This window comes from Mugil cephalus, chromosome 4, assembly GCF_022458985.1.
Source record: "Mugil cephalus isolate CIBA_MC_2020 chromosome 4, CIBA_Mcephalus_1.1, whole genome shotgun sequence".
NCBI lineage: Eukaryota > Metazoa > Chordata > Actinopteri > Mugiliformes > Mugilidae > Mugil > Mugil cephalus.
Genome location: NC_061773.1, coordinates 19,358,783 through 19,366,404, shown reverse-complemented (window position 1 = coordinate 19,366,404; position 7,622 = coordinate 19,358,783).

The window sequence follows — 7,622 nt, the reverse complement described above, 5'->3', positions numbered from 1 at the left end:
GACACACCTCTCAAAAACGAAAGCTGTCATATAAACCTTGAATCAACCCTAAAAAGGCTGCGGTGTCCCTGAAAGCAGCAGGTTGCACCGCGTTCTTGCGAAACGGCATCAATGACACCACATGCTACAACACAATCAACTGGATCAATAGAAAACAATCAAGCAGTTTTTCTTGCGGTGCTCACATGGCGTCAAATAGGTTTATAGGTCCATCAGGTTTCCTCCTGATGACACAGGATCTAATGCGACTGTACTCAGGCAGGACAGAAGATAATGTGCTCTGTGCTTACCTCTACACTCACCTTCTGTCTCAAAGCTCTGAGTCTGTCTGGAAGGTGTAAATGCATGTGTTGGTCTCCAGTAAATGTCTACATCTGAGGTCATACTCAAACTTTGTGCACTGCTTCTAGAACTTTTCAGCGCAATAGAGGGTACGCATTGACGTCACTGCCGCCTGGGGCCACGCCCCCCTGAGCGGCATCAGTAAATACAGCGACACCGGGGAAAATGTGGATTATTAAATCAAATTAAAGACAATTAGACTCCACAATGATCCATGTGAACTAGTATGGATTTGGAAACGTGGGTGAGTTTTAGTTACTTTAAGTTAGTTTGAGATAATTTCATTATGATAAATGTAGCTAGATAAAAGATGCTAAAACTAAGAGGTTTACTGAGAAGTAACGTTGACCATGCAATTCTGCAGCGACGTTAAAATGATGACGAGGATCACAAATATTCCGTTAATTATTTTGTAGGTACTTATTGTTGGAAGCGAAACAGTTACTATCGGCTGTAACTACGCCAAAACAACAACATCGACAAACCTATCTGACAGCCCTCCAGAACATAACTTAACAAGTAAAGTATGAGTTCATCAAAAAATATAGCATAAATTAATATTACTTGACACTAAATGAGAACAACACCAAGTTCCTGTTCCTGGATTCCAGTTGTTTCTGAGTGATACTGAGCGATCCATTTACTTCACTTTTCTACGGCAGTCGGAGATATCTGTAAAATATATATATATATATCTCCGACTGCTTTTCAAATTTGTTAGTACAGAAAATCGAAAAACAGCTTTTCACATTTTTTAAACATTTTAGATGCTATTGAAGCCTATGATTCAAACTAATGTGGCTAATCTCCATGTTCAACTGTCACTTTTTACCGCTCGGTGGCCGTCACCATGGAGACTTCGCTAGCTGTGACGTCACGTGTATACCCTCTATAACATTGTGTGTACAGTAAGTTCTCCGTAGGTTTCTATTAACATATTTAACGCAAGCGTTTGAGTGCTTTTCTGTCAGGTTTGAAGTCAGTGAATGCAGAAAGCAACACTTGCTAGAGGGAGATTTGCGCGTGTCCTTTTTTTGCGTGTCTGGCTCGGGTCAGACCTGCTGAATGAAGGTGTCCTCTGGTTTGGTCCGGCGTGCGACGGGGGTCAGCGCAACAGACGACTCAGCACCTGTCACCGGCCGAGTCCCACTCATCACTCACCACCTCCATATGCTGCCCATTAAAATCAGACGAGCGGGCACCCTGCTCGCAAAAGTCCACACACCCCGTGACCCTGTCCACATCTGTTGACAAAGCCTTTAAGCACATGCCGGGGGAAGGACAGTGGACAAGGGAGGGAACGCTGAAAACTTACCTTTTTTTGGTAAAGTGGATTTTAACAGAAGTGTATACCATCATCACTCACGCTACACAGGAAATGCTTAAGATGGAGATATTACAATATTTGTGAGAAGACTAGCAGAAGGATTACTGATCCTTCTCTATAAGTATTCAGTTAGTTTCATGAGTTTAGTCAAATAATTACCATTACGTACACAGACATGGATCTTAGTTTATATGCCAAAATTAAATGTATTTTTAAAAACTTTTTCCATCCAGTTGGAGAGGGACTTGAGCCTGAATGCTACACAAAGAGTGGGAGAGTTCAATATTATTGACTCAAGGTTTCTCGGTTTTGTTGTATTGACTGACAGTAACAAAAAAAAAATCAGCGTACAGTATTAAAAAAGGAGAGAATGTGTTTTCAATTTTTCGTCTGCGCCATTAACCTACTGAGACCCGAGCTTTTGTTTGGTATGCATTTTTAATTTCTCCAAGGTATTTGGGATCAGTAGGACCTAAAAAGTATAAAAAAAATAAGGATCATCTTCCAACAGAAAATAGTAGTTTTTGGAAAAAAGACAATATTTATATTATAATTAACTCATGAATGTGTGACAAAATCTAAAAACTGTGTATTTTAATACCTGAATATGGCTGAGGAAAACCAGAATTGCGAACAATGAATGTCCTCAACCGAGTACTTGCTAATTAGCGAGGTTGTAGGTCAATACTACTGACAAAGTTTGTTAAATTTGCAGGTCATATCAAACTAGAAACGTTAATAAGATGTTCCTCATCCACTAACGAGGACAATGGGTTTAAATGAAGCAGAATAAGCTGCAATAAAACCAAAAACTTAATGTCCCCATATGTGGACGCAGGGTCTCAGGAGGTTAACATGTCTTAAATGAGTATTTGTTATATTTATATTTGTAGTGTGTGGTTGTATATCCAGTCTGTAACGACTCTTTTGTTTGTTTGTGGTACTGCTCACACAGGCGTTAATATACTTAAGTCTGAAATGATGTCACTTTTCAACTAAAACATTAAACAAAACTAATGGCTGCATCTCTAATCCAGCCTCAGACTGTCTCTTGACAACCTTTGTACCCAGAGAGGCAGCTCTTGTTATCTTACTTTCTATAAAAAAATAACTAAATAAATAAAATGAAATAAAATTATAATAACCAGCTTCAGCAGCCTGCTCACTAATGATCATGGCATTGAGATATTGTCTAGAAAGACAATTTCATGGGCAAATAAAGCCAAGGTTATCTGTAGCCACTCTTAAAGGGATTTTTTTTTTTTTTTTGTAATTTAATTGAACCACACATTTAACTGCTTTGTTCAAGGCAACATCAAGAACAATCCACTGTAGGCTGTAAGAGTTGCATGTAAGCAGTTTAACCTGAATGAGACCTTTACTGGAGGATGGCCAGTGGCCGGAGTGCGGCCGCGCATGTAAGTGTAGCCCGCTGAGAGAGAGAGAAGGGGAGAAATCAAATGAGGTAGTTGAAAGTGGAGGAGAAATTCACACCACGGAGAGCACTGACATTGCTGGAATCGAATGTACTATATTTGCATGTGTGTTTTGGTCCAAGTCCAAGTGTGCGAATGTGGGTGTGGTGTGTGCTTCTGCGTGCGCCTAATAGGCCAGTGTGTTTGTGTATGAACGCGAGAAAGTCTTGAGAGCGCGCTTGAGTGACTGCGTAAAAGAAATGCAGAGGGCATTCTCTTCAAACAGATGGTATTCAAAGAGCAGGGAGTTTCAAAAGGAGACAGCACTGAGGGCAGTCGAGTTTGAACTGTGTTTGTGCAAAGCAGGCTGACTTTAAAAAAAAGAAGAAGAAGAAGAAAAAGATTCCTGAAGAGCATTCGCTGAGTTCTCTTGGAGGGGTAGAGAATATTAGGGGCCATAAAGAGAGAGCGGTGGAGTCAGACAGTGAGATGGGGAGTTTACTAACTAACTAGAGAGGAATAACAGAGATAACAGAGGGAGTAGTGGACTGCAAGGCAAGAGAAAGAAACGACAGAGAGGGAGAGAAAGAGAGGGGACACATAGAGGGAGGACACTGGCCCGGGGCGCCGCTACGTGCTGTGCCTTCTTTCTTTCTTGAGGAGGCTCGGAGAGGAAAGAAAAAGAGAGGAGACAAGAAAGAACAAAAACCCACTTTCCATGCGTACCTATGGGAGAGCCGAAGCCGGCGGTGCCCCATATAGCTGCACCAGGCTGACCTCAACACTGCAGGAGCGACGGCTAGTGAATTACCATGTCAGTGGCCCCGTGCCCCGTCATGCCAGCTCCCTCACACACACATAATAAACACACTCCATCACCCGTTCGGCCCAACCACACCGCCCAAAGAGAGCATATTAATTATAGATGTACGTTAAATTACTTTCATTACCTCCCCTGCTCACTGGACGGGACGGAGACAGGGATGATGGATGGATAGAGGTTCGCTAAACCTCCCCAAGTAGCAAACGCCCCCTTCTTTTACTTTTTCTCACCCCTTTCCTACACTTTTATTTTTTAATTTGCGCCGGCTCCTCCACATTTTGTGGGAGCGTTTCCCCATTTGACCAGACAATGAGTGTCAAGTCGAACCCCGTTCCTCCAAACAAGCCCTTCATCGATGCAACGGCTACAAATATAGCTCTACACCACGTACGTCTATTTTAGTGTGGACATTTTTGCTCAAATGAAATAAAAAGTCAGAACATCAACACCTATGGTTGGGCTCAGAGGTGGCAAACGGCATTTGCTTTGTTTTATACTCGGGCTTATCGTTGGAGGACATCTTGTTCATTCTCCAGTTATCTGTTAAGCCCCGAGCCACAGTGAAGAGCTGGTTACAAGCCATGGAGTGAAATGCTGTTGTTTTCTAGGAAGGCTACAGGATAGAAATAGACACTGGTGCAGATACATTCATGGTACATGGGAATAACTTCAAATACATTACCTTCCTTCCTTTCTTCCTTTCTTTCTTTCTTGCCAATGTTTCCCTAGAAGTTCTTCATAGAACTAGTTTCCTTGACGCTATTGGTTTTCTGCATTTCCATTGTGATCTAAAGACTCATGAAGATAAAGTATATTTGTCCACTGAAGGGTGATTACTTTTTCTTTCTTTCTTTCTTTCTTTCTTTCTTTCTTTCTTTCTTTTGCATGCCTATCCACGCTCTGTTGTTCTTCTAGTAGGACTATGTTTCCATCAGAGGTGGGCGATACTGGGAATTTTGGTGTCGATCTGATACCAAGTTAATACAGGGCTAGTATCGCAGATACTTTTTTCTTGACATGTCATGATCCTTGAATAACTATAATTTTGCCTTTAGTTAGTTGATTATGATGATGATAAAATATACAGGACAAATATTTATTTATATTTCTCCAATATTTGTCTACCTCGCCATCTAACACAGAATAACTAAAGTTTAACTCAAACCTCAACGTTTTCATTAATGCTGCTGCTGCTAAAAACAACTGTCTCAGTAAACGTTGGGCGGACTAGCGTTGGGGCTTTTTGGAGGAGGAAGTCAGTAGTAACTCAGATGGAGATCTGGATCGAGGTGCAGTTCTGTCGGATGTTAAACGACGAAGTGGCAGGAGCAAACATACACTCTCTTTGGAGGATATTTTAGTTTTAAAGCCGAGTTAGCTTTTATTCCTCGTTGCTCGGCGTGGAGTACAGGGCATAGGGCAACAGGTCATTCTTATCGTAGTTGTTGGTGCTCAAAACAAACAATTTCCAATAAACTTTTCAGTTTCTTTGAATTGTTGTGGCACAAGTTGAACCTGAGCTTATTTTTAAGAAATGAAATGGCAGGGTGCGCCCGCCCCATGTATTGAGGCTGCAGTCCTCATCTCGGTCACAGCAACTAAACCACAACGCCATTTACAGTTCTGTGACGCTGCACCAACACTAACCAACACTTACATGCTTTCAAAATGAGGTCATTGATTCAAAGTCAGAAAAGAGACAAGCTAAGGAAATTGATTTCATGAGCTTTGTGGGAGAATGATTGTGTACTCGAGCAGTCACAAACATATCATGCTTCTCCAAAGCTCCCATGCTTCTGTAGTGAAAATGCATCTTTCTTACTTTTCTGTCTTCATTTGTTAGTTTCTTTTTTTCCCACATATGATAATCAGACATAATCAGAGAGCACTCTGCGATCAGAGGCGCCTCCCTTTTCTGATTATTAATAATTAACAATGACAAGCAACGCAAATTATAAAAAGCTGAATTTTAGTGAAATAAAATTTTGCACGCTAGGGTCAGCAAACATTTTCCCACCTTAAACCATTAAAAGAGAAAAAATAAGATTGAGTAAACAGGCAGACATAACAAATACACAAAATAATTAAGACTAAAATGCCAGTCATTAGTGGTTAAGCACGAGGATAACATGGATAACAATCGCAAAGGAATATTATAATGTAATCAGCACCAAAATAGTGAATAAGTACAAAAGATTAATTTCTAATATACACACATCAGTGTGTTATACATGCAGGTATAGCCTGTATATATATAAACGATGTACTGTATATGAAGGCTTTAGAGGTGATGTCCCTGCAGGAAGGTTTTGTTTAAAGTCAGATGAGATTAATGGATGAAGGAATTATTATGTGATCATGTTACTTTTGGAAACCCGGGACCTGCTTTGAGCCTTAACGTCCTTACATTCAGAGCATAGTTTTGGGGGCGCGCATCAAACGTACAGATCATGGAAAACAAAATAGCAGCTTCCCTTTCTCACAGGAACATGCAGTGACATTTGGAGTGGTGCTTGATGGAACCTGCTGCATAAGCCCACTTTGATGAACCTTTTCTCGGATGTTAATAATGACACCTCCGGCACAAATCACATGATACCTGACATCTACGAGGTCTAATGAAGACGAGGCTAATGTGGAAATAGCACATCTCCTGTGTTATCCCGCGTTATCCCTCAGTGTGCTCCCTGAGCAAATAACGACGGCCCACATCTCTCCTTCAGACCTAAGGGCCACTATATGCTGCTCAGTATGTGTGTGTATGTATATATATACATAGATTTATTCTGCGTGTGTGTGTCTGCGGACTCTTGCTTCACTGTGTTCTCCAAGTTTGATCTCACTCCAGCGAAGGGAAGCGTCACATTGGTAGCCTGTGCTTGCTCAACACCCCGGGTCTATCTAATCTCCGCTGCTCCGAAACATCCCGTTCAATTTCTTCTGTTGATAGATGCCAGTGCTCTTTGAGCCCTCCGGGAGCACATTCCTTCTCTCCCGCGCTCGTCTCCGACTCTTCGCTTGTGCAAGACCACTCCGGATTCATCAGGTCAGTCCCCTATTGTAAACAACGGAGATCTGATTCGCACGGACCCAAAAGGTCAGGAGAAGGGCTGATAATCAACATCCAGACGCCGGTCTCCAGTCCGCGCCACGGTCCCGTTTACGTAGAGGGCGGGATGCTTCTATGAAGAGTGATACCCACTTACAACTGCGCGCTCCCAAGCCGGCTACGCGTTTAACAAGAGCCGACAGTCAGCTGAGAGCCGTCAATTAGATCCGGCACTCGGTGAGACATTCTAATTGTAGTCCTCATTGAAAGATGAGTGAGAAACAGGCACTCTGTCACGGCTCCTCTTCCCATTTAGGAGTTTACTTTTTAATTTACAGGTGCCACTTAGTGCGTTTTATGATATATTGCAGTTAAATTAGGTTTTGCAGTAGACCACCTTTAAACGAAAGTTTAAGGGATTTAAGGAAGGGCGGAGGGGGCTCGGTTCATTTAGAGGATAACCACATAACATTGCATTAACTTCCGACTTCTAAAGGAGATTATTAAACTACATTATTATTATTAATGGTTGACGATTGTTTCCCTCCACAGGATTTTTCAACCAGCATTGCCAAATCACCCGAACACCTCTAAGACCCTCCGGAGACCCACATGCCTTTTTTTTTTTTTTTCCTCCTCCCCCCAACCATTGAGCATGGAGGACAG